At 36.0% G+C, this 13,300-nt stretch overlaps 1 long non-coding RNA gene across 3 annotated transcripts in view; it reads right to left on the bottom strand.

Annotated features, from left to right (window-relative positions):
- The window catches only part of LOC122224870, a 62,200-nt gene that overhangs the window by 13,997 nt on the left and 34,903 nt on the right, over positions 1–13,300 (bottom strand). Inside the window, exon 4 of one of the 3 annotated variants that reach the window (XR_006204967.1) lies at positions 2,720–2,883. The exons of the other annotated variants lie outside the window; for them this stretch is intronic. This is a non-coding gene — a long non-coding RNA (uncharacterized LOC122224870). Of the gene's footprint in view, positions 1–2,719; positions 2,884–13,300 lie in introns of those variants that run through there. 3 annotated transcript variants of the gene reach the window in all.

Here is a 13,300-nt window from a genome sequence, read left to right as displayed (position 1 = left end):
CTGAGCTGGAGGTTACCATGGTGATATGGCCATACAGGATGACTTCAAGACTACATCATGCTGAGTTGTTTTCAGGGAGAATTGAGGACTCTTGTCTTTTGCTGATAGGCTCTACTTACATTGACCCTCCCTGCCTTCTTAGAATAAAGAACTTTGCTGTTGGTGGATATCCAGGCTGGCTATTTGCAAAAAAATAAAGTAGGTAACATTTATTTTTACACTTTCATTTTCTGTGACCTTTTCCCCAGTAATAACATCCTTTTACCAGGTATTTGATGACCCTATACTATCTCAGACCTTCCTAACAAGGAAGAAATTAATCTGGCAAACTTACCTACACTATGATTTTTTAAAAAAATCACTATATTTGAGTTGCATTATTTAGATTCACCACAAAAGTCATGAATGTAGAGAGAGCTATTCTAGAGGAAGGAATTTAATTTTCTTGGAAACACACATGTGGCAGAAATCTCTCCAGTTAGAAATATGGAATGAAATTTTATTTTAAAATTATAACTATAAAACATACACTTAGCTTTCAAATAATTCCCAAAATATATATACTTGGCAGAACAATCAAATGTGCTAATTTCTGTCCAAAACAGCACAGGCTTTTTTTCTTTCTGTTCCAAACACTAGTCCTTCAGAAAATGACTTTAGTTTAATTATTTTTTCTTAGTGAGCAACATTTACATTTTTTGTTTTATTTTTCTTGAATTATCTGAAGGAATTCTTTAGAGTTTCTCAAAATTTTGTTACCAGATTGTATATTCAGTTGGGCATCAAAATCCTCAAAAAATTTTCACTGGCTACACTTTAATTGGTGAAGAAAACAAAATCACTATTCCTGGTAATTATCCTGTGAAATAAATGTATTTGAATCTTACACTATTTCTCTTTATTCATATTTGTATCATGTAGCATTTAATATTTGCTGCCTGACATGTAACTTTTCATGTGTGCCGTTGTCTCTTCACTTAATTGAGAACTGGTTGATGTTAGAGATCATTCTAATGTTTTGTTGGTTTCCAGGTAGTATTTAACAATTTAATAAACACTAATTAATTGAAAATTTTATTTTGAAATGTATCCAAAGTTTCAAGGAAAGTGATTACATATCTTCCCCCCACCCCGTGAAATATTTTGCTCTAGCTCTTCAAGTTTTATTTTTCTGCTGTAGAGAGGGATATGTTTGTTTATGCATTTAGCATATTCTTTTGAATACTAGGCTCTGTTCTTTGAGATATGAATGAAAGTTTGAAAATCCCTACCTTGATCAAGCTTACATTAGTAGGAGGATATAAACAAACAAGCAATTAAACAATTTATAATTCCAATGACTATGAAGAGACTTATGATAAAGAGATTGTGTGGCTACTGTAGAAGCAGCCTCTCTATGTAGGTGACAATCTGGGAAAGTTTGGGACTGTGTTGTATTTGAACATACAAAGAAGGCTAATGTTGCTGCATTGTAGAGAACCAGAGGTGGGGATTATTAAATATAGTAGTGTCCCTTTATTCACAGTGTCACTTTCTGTGGTTTCAGTTACCTATGGTCAGCTGCAGCCTAGAAGCAGATGATCCTCCTTTTGACATATCTCCAGAAGTCAAAAGTAGCCTAACATTACATCACAATGCCTATGTCATTGATCTCACTTCCTCTCCTTACCTAGGCAGTTCATCATTTCACACTATCACATGAAGGGTGAGTACAGTACAGTAAGATATGTTGAGAGAGACCACATTCACATAATTTTTATTATAGTATATTGTTATAATTGCCTTATTTTATTATTAGTTATTGCTGTTAATCTCTTACTGTGCCTAATTTATAAATTAAACTTTATCATAGGCATATATATAAAGGAAAAAACAATATATATAGGGTTCAGTACTATCTGTAGTTTCAGGAACATATTCCCCATGGATAAGGAGGGACTACTGTAATGTCAAAGAGAGAGGAAAAGGCCATGGAGTGTCCATTGTAAACCAGGGAAATGGATTTGGATTTTTTAAAACAAAGTATAATGGGAATCTATTGGAAGACATTAAGGAAAGATGAAACAAGATCCAGTTTATATGTATATTTTAAAAAGTTGTAATTCTAGGATATGAAACAGAGAAGATTTGGACAGGATATACTTGAGGTAGGCTTAGGAAGCTAGGCCAGGAGTTCTGATTTTTCCTTGTTAAGTCTGACATATTTGTTTGACATGTGTGCAGAGACATGAGGTAGAAGAAAGTTAATGTGTAGGGATAAAGATAGGGATTTGGGACCCATTGCTATTTAGTTGGTATTTAAAGCCATGAATTGCATGAAATTAGCTAGAAATGTTACTTTGTGGGAATATTGACAAGATGACTTGAAGCTGAGGCTTGAAGCACCTCAACACATAGAGGTTCAATAGAGAAGAAAGGATCGTAGAGGAGATAGTGCTTTAAGTATGGAGAGAGGAAGAAGTACAGGAAAATACAAGGTCAGAAAGGTGTGCGTGGAATTTGGTTTCATGGAAGTCATTTGTGACTTTGACATAAACAATAACAATGAAGTAGTGGGGACAAAACTTGGCTAGGGTGAGTTTGCCTATGAAAACAATACAAAGAACTGTCAAAAGATAGCACGTGTTTCATAATATACATAGTTGGTGATAACGACAGTAATGGAATGAAAACACTGTTATTTGATGGATATTGGGTTTATGTACAGCATTTTGCTGAGCACTTTTCAGGCATTATTTTACTATGTGCTTGTAACAGCACTTTGGAATCTGTATTATTATCTTTATTTTAAAAATAAGGAAATTGAGACCTAGAAAATTTAAGTTACTTGCTAAGATCATGTTGCTTTATCACAAGCAGAAGATTTGCAGCATCAATCTTCACCTAAAGAATTAAAGGAGTGAAATAATTATTGCGTGTACTTATTTTCTGCAAATTTTTGCTCTTTAATTAAGATAACAGTTAATATATGTTAAACTCTGTTTTTGGAGTTTATTAGCATAATTGGATCACAAGAAAATGATCATCACATCAGCACTGTAAAGAAGTGATGGCTGCAGAATGTGATGTTTCTGATTTTTCAATTCTAAAATCCAAACTTGAAGGACTTACAATACCTCTAAAATGTATTTGTGTCAAAAGTTCCTGATATAATGAATGCATTTCAGACTGAGGGAAAAAACTTTCATTTCTTATTAATTTTTTCCTGAATATCATTGCAAAATAGCTAGAATAATCCATATTTAACCAGGTAAGATCCTAAAAATCAACATGCGTAATTTTAGATGATCAGATTACAAACATGAAAATGTGCTGTGATAATTTAATAATTTGTGTTGTGCAAATTAATGGCAAATAATTAGCTACCTATCTCGCATTATACTAAATTAAATCAGAAAGATTGGAGATTTATATATGAAAACATAAACACATTAGGAAATATAAAGTCTTTATAAAGTAATATTGGATTACGAGAAGCCACTCTAGCAGGATAGGAAATAAGAAAAGGAAGCACTGACAGGTTTGACAACTCAAAGAAAGGGAATAATACTACACAAAAGTTGAAAGAGAAGTGAAAAACTGGACAAAATATAGAGAGAGTATACAAAAGAAAAATGGATAATATCTATATAAATAGTTTCTGTAAATAAAGATGACCAGTTTAATAAAAAAATGGGCAACAAATATGAAAAGGCAATAAATTCACAGAAGACACAATGTACAATGAACAAATAAAAAGATGTTTAGTCACAGTGGTGATTTAAAAGATACAGATTGAAATAATGTTAAAGTGGTTGTCTCCACTTTAACAAAAGAAAACAAGATAAAATTACTAATAATACCTATGGGTATGGGGGAATAGACACTTTCAAACACTGTGGGTGTATGTGATAAACATTTATTATGGAGGAATTTTCAGGAAAATCCCCAATTAATGTCAGTTGTGTAATTTTGTTTTTTCTTATAATGGGGCTGGAGAAAACACTATGGATACCAGTTCTAAGTGAAGCTTTCTTACTGCCACCAAACCCTTTTCTCTAAGCTAAAGATTCTCCCTCGGGCTGCACAGGAGAAACATCTGGGTAACTTAAAAAAAAGGGGGGGCCCAACCAATCAGTTGAAAATCCCTGGGAGTTGGCATAAGGCATTGCTGATTTTTAGAATCTTCCCAGTAGAATCCAATATGCACTAGGGTGAGATCTCTAAGCATCTTCACCTTTCCTGTTAGGGAGAGTAAGTAACAAACCTAAAGCTAATTATTATTTTTTAATGTTTATTTATTCATTTTGAGGGGGGGGGTGGAGCATGTGTGAGCAAGGGGAAGGGCACAGAGGGAGAAGGAGAGAATCCCAAACAGGTTCTGTGCTGTCAGTAACAAGCTCTTTAAAACAGTTGTCTCTGAAGACTGGTCTTAAGGGGAAATTTACTTTCGAAAGCATATTTTTATAAATTAAAAAAAATTATTGTTTAATTTACATCCAAGTTGGGTAGCATATGGTTCAACAGTGATTGCAGGAATAGATTCGTCAATATCCCTTACCCATTTAGACCATCCCACCTCCCACAACCCGTCTAGTAAACCTCTATTTGTTCTCTATATTTAAGAGTCTTTTATGTTTTTTCCACCTCCCTGTTTTTATATTATTTTTGCTTCCCTTCCCTTATGTTCACCTGTTTTTTATCTTAAATTCCTCATATGAGTGAAGTCATATGGTATTTGTCTTTCTCTGACTGACTAATTTCACTTAGCATAATACACTCTAGTTCCATCTACGTACTGCAAATGGCAAGATTTCATTCTTTTTGATTGTGGAGTAATACTCCTATATATATATATATATATATATATATATATATACCTACATATATATATATATACACCTACATATATATATATACATATATATATATATATATATATATATAGGTATACATATATATATATATATATATATATATATATATATATATATATATGTATATATATACTGTTTTCCAGAGTGGCTGCACCAGCTTGCATTGCCACCAACACTGCAAAGGAGATCCTCTTTCTCCGCATCTTCGCGAACATCTGTTGTTGCCTGAGTTGTTAATGTTAGCCTTACCACAGTGTAAGGTGGTATCTCATTGTGGTTTTGATTTGTATTTCCCTGACGATGACCGATGTTGAGCATTTTTTATGTGTCGGTTGGCTCTCTGGATGTCTTCTTTGGAGAAGTGTCTATTCGTGTCTTTTGCCCATTTCTTCACTGGATTATTTGTTTTTTGAGTGTTGAGTTTGGTAAGTTCTTTATAGATTTTGGATACTAACCCTTTTTCTGATATATCATTTGCAAATATCTTCTCCCATTCCGTTGGTTGCCTTTTAGTTTTGCTGATTGTTTCCTTCGCTGTGCAGAAGCTTTTTTATTTTGATGAGGTCCCAATAGTTCATTTTTGCTTTTGTTTCCCTTGCCTCTGGAGATGTGTTGAGTAAGAAGTCACTGCAGCCAAGCTCAAAGAGGTTTTTCCTCGAGGATTTTGATGGCTTCCTGTCTTACATTTAGGTCTTTCATCCATTGTGAGTTTATTTTCATGTATAGTGTAAGAATGTGGTCCAGGTTCATTTTTCTTCATGTTGCTGTCCAGGGTTCCCAGCACCATTTGCTGAAGAGATTGTCTTTAATTCTATTGGATATTCTTTCCTGCTTTGTCAAAGATTAGTTGACCATACATTTGTGGGTCCATTTCTGGGTTCTTCATTCTGTTGCATTGATCTGAGGTTCCGTTTTGCGCTAGTATCATACTATCTTGATGATTACAGCTTTAGAATACAGCTTGAATTCCAGGAGTGTGATGCCTCCAGCTTCAGTTTTCTTTCAAGATTGCTTTGGCTATTTGGGGTCCTTTCTGGTTCCATACAAATTTTAGGATTGTTTGTTCTATTTCAGTGAAGAATACTGGTGTTATTTTGATAGGGATTGCATTGAATATATAGATAGCTTTGGATAGTATTGACATTTTAACAATGTTTATTCCTCCAATCCAGGAGCATGGAATATTTTTCCATTTTTTTTGTGTGTCTTCTTCAATTTCTTTCATAAGCTTACTATAGTTTTCAGTGTATAAATTCTTCACCTCTTTGGTTATATCTATTCCTAGGTATTTTATGGTTTTTGCTGCCATTTTAAATGGGATCGATTCGTTGATTTCTCTTTCTGTTGCTTCATTATTGTTGTATAGCAATGCAACCGATTTCTGTTGATTTTATATCCTGCGACTTTGCTGAATTCATGGATGAGTTCTAGCAGTCTTTTGGTGGAATCTTTTGGGTTTTCCATATAGAGTATCATGTCATCTGCGAAGAGTGAAAGTTTGACCTCCTCCTGGCCGATTTGGATGCCTTTTATTTCTTTGTGTTGTCTGATTGCAGAGGCTAAGACTTCCAATACTATGTTGAATAACAGTGGTGAGAGTGGACGTCCCTGTCTTGTTCCTGACCTTAGGGGGAAAGCTCTCAGTTTTTCCCCATTGAGGATGATATTAGTGTTGGGTCGTTCATATATGGCTTTTATGATCTCGAGGTATGCTCTTTCTATACCTACTTTCTTGAGGGTTTTTATCAAGAAAGGATGCTGTCTTTTGTTAATGCTTTCTCTGCATCTATTGAGAGGATCATATTATTCTTGTCCTTTCTTTTATTGATGTGATGTATCACGTTAATTGCCTTGCGGATATTGAACGAGCCCTGCACCCCATGTATAAATCCCACTTGGTCATGGCGAATAATTTTTTTAATGTATTGTTGGATCCGGTTGGCTAATACCTTGCTGAGGATTTTTGCATCCATGTTCACCAGGGAAATTGGTCTATAGGTCTCCTTTTTAGTGGGGTCTCTGTCTGGTTTTGGAATCAAGGTAATGCTTGCTTCATAGAAAGAGTTTAGAAGTTTTCTTTCCATTTCTATTTTTTGGAAAAGCTTCAAGAAAATAGGTGTTAACCCTACCTTAAATGTTTGGTAGAATTCCCCTGGAAAGCCATCTGGCCCTGGACTCTTGTTTTTTGGCAGATTTTTGATTACTAATTTGATTTCCTTACTGGTTACGGGTCTGTTCAAATTTTCTATTTCTTCCTGTTTCAGTTTTGGTAGTGTATATGTTTGTAGGAATTTGTCCATTTCTTCTAGATTGCCCATTTTATTGGTGTATAATTGCTCAAAATATTCTCTTATTATTGTTTTTATTTCTGCTGTTTTGGTTGTGATCTCTCCTCTTTCATTCCTTATTTTATTTATGTGGGTCCTTTCTTTTTTCTTTTTGATCAAATTGGCTAGTGGCTTATCAAATTTGTTAATTCTTTCAAAGAACCAGCTTCTGGTTGCATTGATCTGTTCTGCTCTCTCTCTCTCTCTCTCTCTCTTTTTGGTTTTGATAGCATTAATTTCTGCTCTAGTCTTTATTAATTCTTGTCTTCTGCTGATTTTGGGTTTTATTTGCTGTTGTTTTTCCAGCTCCTTAAGGTGTAAGGTTAGGTTGTGTATCTGAGATCTTTCTTCCTTCTTTAGGAAGCCTTGGATTGCTATATACTTTCCTCTTATGACCACCTTTGCTACATCCCAGAGGTTTTTGGCTCTGGTGTGATCATTCTCATTGGCTTCCATGTACTTTTAAATTTCCTCTTTAATTTCTTGATTAGCCCATTCATTCTTTAGTAGGATGTTCTTTAGTCTCCATGTATTTGTTATCTTTCCATATTTTTTCTTGTGGTTGATTTTGAGTTTCTTAGCATTGTGGTCTGAAAATATGTACCGTATGATCTCGATCTTTTTGTACTTGTTGAGGTCTGATTTGTGTCCCAGTATGTGATCTATTCTGGAGAATGTTCCATGTGCACTAGAGAAGACTGTGTATTCTGCTTTAGGATGAAATATTCTCAACATATCTGTTAAGTCAGTCCAGTGTGTCATTCAAAGCCATTGTTTCCTTGTTAAGTTTCTGTTTATATGATCTCTCCATTGTTGTAAGTGGGGTGTTGAAGTTCCCTAGTCTTATGGAATTATAATCAACAAGTTTATGTTTGTCATTGATTGATTTATATATTTGTTTTCCTTCACGTTTGGAACATAGATGTTTACAATTGTTAGGTCTTCTTGGTGGATAGACCCCTTAATTATGATCCAATACCCTTCTTCATCTCTTGTTACCGTCTTTATTTTAAAATCTAGATAATCTGATATAAGTGTGGCTACTCCGGCTTTCTTTTGGCGACTATTACCATGACAGATGGTTCTCCATCCCCTTATTTTCAATATGAAGGTGTCTTGAGGTCCAAAGTGAGTCTCTTGCAAACACATATAGATGGATCTTGTTTTCTTATCTATTCTGTTACCCTATGTCTTTTGATTGGAGCATTTATACCATTGATGTTTAGAGTGAGTATTGAAAGATATGAGTTTACTGCCATTATGTTGTCTGTAGAGTTGGAGTTCCTGGTCTCTGGTCCTTTTAGTCTTTGTTGCTTTTGGTCTTTGTTTGTTTGTTTGTTTGCTTATCTTTTCTCCTCTGAGAGAGTCCCCCTTAAAATTTCTTTCAGGGCTTGTTAGGTGGTCATGAACTCCCTTAATTTTTGTCTGGTGGGAAACTTTTAATCTCTCCTTCTGTTTTGAATGACAACCTTTCTGGATAAAGAATTCTTGGCTGCATATTTTTCTGATTCAGCACATTGAATATATCCTGCCACTCCTTTCTGGCCTGCCACATTTCTGTGGATAGGTCTGCTGTGAACCTGATCTGTTTCCTTGTAGGTTAAGGACTGTTTTTCCCTTGCTGCTTTCATTATTCTTTCCTTGCCTGAGTATTTTGTGGATTTGACTATGATATGCCTTGTTGATGGTCAATTTTTGTTGGATCTAATGAGGATCCTCTGTGCTTTCTGGAATTTGATATCTGTGTCTTTCCCCAGGTTAAGAAAGTTTTCCACCCTGATATGTTCATATAACACTCTACCCCTATTTCTCTTTCTTCCTGTTCTGGGACCCCTATGATTCTGATGTTACTCCTTTTTAATGAGTCACTGAGTTCTCTAATTTTTATTTCGTGCTCTTTTGCCTTAGTCTCCCTTGTTCTTTCTGCTTCATTATTCTCCATAAGTTTGTACTCTATATTGGTGATTAACTGCTCTGCCTCACCCATCCTTGCCTCCACGGCATCCATTCAAGATTGCAGCTCACTTATAATTTCATCCTATTTTTGCTTCTTTTATCTCCACAGAAAGGGATTCTAATCTATTTTTGACCTCAGCTAGTATTCTTATTATTGTGATTCTAAATTCTGGTTCAGACATCTTGCTTGTATCTCTGTTAAGTCCCTGGCAGTCATCTTTTCCTGCTGTTTATTTTGGGGTGAATTCCTTTGTTTCATCATTTTGAAGGAAGAAAAGGAATTAATAAGGAAAAAAAATTAAAATTAAAAAATTAAAAAGAACAGACACAGACACAGACACACACACACACACACACACACATGCACACATGAAATAAATGATGCTAGATCTTAGTTGTTTTTTGGTCTCATTATTGAAAGGAGCTTGATATATTAGAGAAACAAGGGAGAAAAATACAAAAATAAAAAAAAAGGAAAGCCCGAAAAAAAGGAAAACGTTTGAAAATTTGAGATAATGAATACAATGCAATAGAATAAAATGAATGATGGAAGTAAAATAGAATTTGAAAAAATTATAAAAATTAAAAAATATAGTAGAAGAAAATAAAGAAAAATATTTTTGATAAATATTGAAAATAAAAATACATTTTTCTCTTTTTGTATTAAAGAAAAAGGAATGAAATGAAAAAGAAAAAAAAAGAAAGAAAATTGAATAGATGGACCAGCGAACAGACTGAAATACAATTGAAATTACATTGTTTTCCCTTAGAAGTCATACTATGAATCACCTTATAGTCCATAAACTAAGCAGGCAGAGAGATTTGTAGTGGTCCTGAAGAGTGAGGTTGGCCCAGTTGGGCAGTGTTTAGTGTAACAGCTCTGTTCTCCACTAGATGGAGCTGCTTAGCTTGCTGGGGTGGATTGTTGTGGCACTTGTATGTGTGTATGCACATGTGTGGGAGGGGTGAAAATGGCAGCACCCAGGTACCCAGTCTCTAGTATCGGAACTCTGTTCTCCCCAATTAGCAATTGGGCACACATGTTTTGTCTCTGGCTTCTGTCCACTCCTGCTTTTACACTGTCCATGACCAAGCCATCAGGTTGCCAGGTGGCACCTCCCTCCTGTGTTTTATCTTAGATGCAGCTGTGTTTCATGACTCCTCACTTCTGAGGGACTGCAGCTTTGACCTGCTCAGATCCTCTGAGGAGGGTCTCACCTAGCAATGGCTGAGTGCCTGCCGCACCTAGGAACTTTTGCTGGACCGTGCTGCTGCCGATGCCTAGAGACTGTGACTGGGTGCCAGCCCACCCCAGAAAAAGTTCATACGATCATGTAGCAGCAGCATTTCAGGGATTATGGCAAATCACAACACACATCTGGCACCAGGCTTCACCCTTAAGGACCTTGTTCCAGCACAAGTGAATGTGGTTGTTCTCTGGGGTCTCCTGGGACCGGGTGGCCACAAAGCCTCTACCAAATGTTCTTCCAGCAGTGGAACCGCTTCTCCCCATGTGGCCTGAGGACCTCCCATATCCCACTCTGCTCCTGGAGATTCACCCTTCCCACCAGAGCACTGCCAGGTATTGAGCTGTGGAGTTTCAGAATCTGCGCTCCCCCTGTTTACTGAGTCTTATTGGAATTTAAACCCTCTCCTTTCTCCTTTCTCCCTTTTTAGTTCAGTCCCTGTGGCTGTTTCTACTTTTTCCACTTTCTCTCCAGCTGCTTTTGGGGGGATGCTTTTCCTGTACTATCCCCCTGCCATCCTCTCTCCACAAGCAAAAACAGCTCCCTGCCCTCTGTGGCTTCTCTCTGCCCAGTTCATCTCTCCACACCATGTACTTGCTGAGTTCTGTGGTTCATGTTGTGCAGATTGTTGTGTTAATCCTCAAATCGGTTTTCTGGGTGTGCAGGATGGTTTAGTGTTGATCTGGCTGTATTTCATGGATGTGAGATGCAAAAATTTCCATGCTGTTCTGCCATCTTGGTTCCTCCCTGAAAACATCTTATTTTTTTTTTTTATTTTTAATTTACTTTTTGTTGGGAGGTTTTTATTTTCATTTACATCCAAGTTAGTTAGCAATAGTGCAATAATGATTTCAGGAGTAGAATCCATTGACTCATCCCCTACATATAACACCCAGTGCTCATCCCTACATGTGTCTTTCTTAATGCCCCTTATATTTAAGGGGCATTTAAGAGTCTCTTATATTTTGTCCCCCTCCTTGTTTTTATATAACTTTGCTTCCATTCTCCTATGTTCATCTGTTTTGTGAGATTATTTTTTAAGAAGCAAAATACATCATATTTGTTGGACTACATGTTTTTCTTTCACTTACAGATGAGAGATCTGAAATATGGCTGAGTGAGTTCATTAAGCCAGTCTATTATTATGGTTTTAGAATACATATACTCATACATATGTAAGTATATACTTATATATATAAAGGTTTGTTTATTTATTTTGAGAGAGACAGAGACAGAGCAAGTGGGAGAGGGGCAGAGAGAGAGGGAGAGGGAGAGAATCCCAAGCAGGCTCCATGCTGCCAGTGCAGAGCCCTACTGGGCTCGAACTCATGAAACCACAAGATCATGACCTGAGCTGAAGTGAGATGTTCAATTAACTGATCCATCCAGGTGCCCCTGGGACACTCTTTTATAGAGGGAAGCTCAAGTTGGGAAGACTGTTATAAACAAAAAATCCACTGGAGTAAACTGGGAGTTGAAAGTACAGTGGCTTCTCACTGGCTGAGTTGTGACTCTCTCCCACTGGCTGGGCTGTTTTCTAGTTGGGGTGGGGAAGGTGAGCCTTTTCTCCTCCTGCTGGGATGGTAAAATAGTATCCACAGGCAAGATTTGTTTTTTGTTGAATTTGCAGTTGATGAGGAGTGCTAGGGTGTGAGAGCTCCCCCTGCCAAACTTCTCAACTCCATTTTAGTTAAGTTTTGTTTTATTAATTTTCACAATGCCAGGAGCTAAATATATCGATATAAATTATATAATTTTTTTTTGTTTGGAGCAGCATGAAATTTACATTTCTGCCTCTGTAATTAAACAGTAGAGGAAAAATTAATTGGTAGTTAAGTTACAGTAATTGCTCTGGGCTCATACATACTATTATTATGAGATTCTTTCCACATACATTACCTCATTTAATACTGAAAACGATCCTCTTGAAAGACCTTTATAGATGAGAAAACAGGCTCTGAGCTTCAGGTAATTTGATTGAAATCACATAGCTAATTTCAGACATGGGATTTGCATTAGGCTCTTGATTACTGTGGCATATAATGCTACTTCTTGATTTAAAATGACCAAACAGCTTAAAAGGGACAATCATTTATGCCCACCCCAACCAAAACTTTTAAATACTTCAGAATGTATTACAAATCAATAATTAGAGACCTAGAATTACACATGTAAATTAAGGCCAAAGATTATGGTTTTGCTAGATAGGGAGTGATTGGTTAAATAATTATGACAGTTGACATAATTGGTAGAAATAAATATCATATTAAAAATCTTTTGGGGGTTTATATGTTGTGTGTGTATTCTTAGCATAGAAATGTATTTGACAGGATACCTGGTGGATCAGTCAGTTAAACTGACTCTTCGTTTCTGCTCAGGTCATGACCTCACGGTTTGTGAGTTTGAAGGCTTCATTTTTTTAATCTTTTTTTTTTTTTTTTTAATTTACCTCCAAATTAGTTAGCATATAGTGTAACAATAATTTCAGGAGTAGATTCCTTAGTGCCCCTTACCCATTTAGACCATCCCACCTCCCACAACCCTCAGTCTGTTCTCCATATTTATGAGTCTCTTCTGTTTTGTCCCCCTCCCGGTTTTTATATTACTTTTGTTTCCTTTCCCTTATATTCATCTGTTTTTTCTCTTAAATTCCTCATATGAGTGAAGTCATATGATTTTGTCTTTCTCTGACTAATTTCACTTAACATAATACCCTCCAGTTCCATCCATGTAGTTGCAAATGGCAAGATTGCATTCTTTTTGATTACCAAGTAGTACTCCATTGTATATGTATACCACATCTTCTTTATCCATTCATCCATTGATGGACATTTGGGCTCTTTCCATACTTTGGCTATTGTCGATAGCACTGCTATAAACATGGCGGTGCATATGCCCCTTTGAAACAGCATAC

The sequence above is a fragment of the Panthera leo genome, chromosome B4 (genome assembly GCF_018350215.1).
Source record: "Panthera leo isolate Ple1 chromosome B4, P.leo_Ple1_pat1.1, whole genome shotgun sequence".
Classification (NCBI taxonomy): domain Eukaryota; kingdom Metazoa; phylum Chordata; class Mammalia; order Carnivora; family Felidae; genus Panthera; species Panthera leo.
This window is presented reverse-complemented; position numbering and strand designations above follow the sequence as displayed.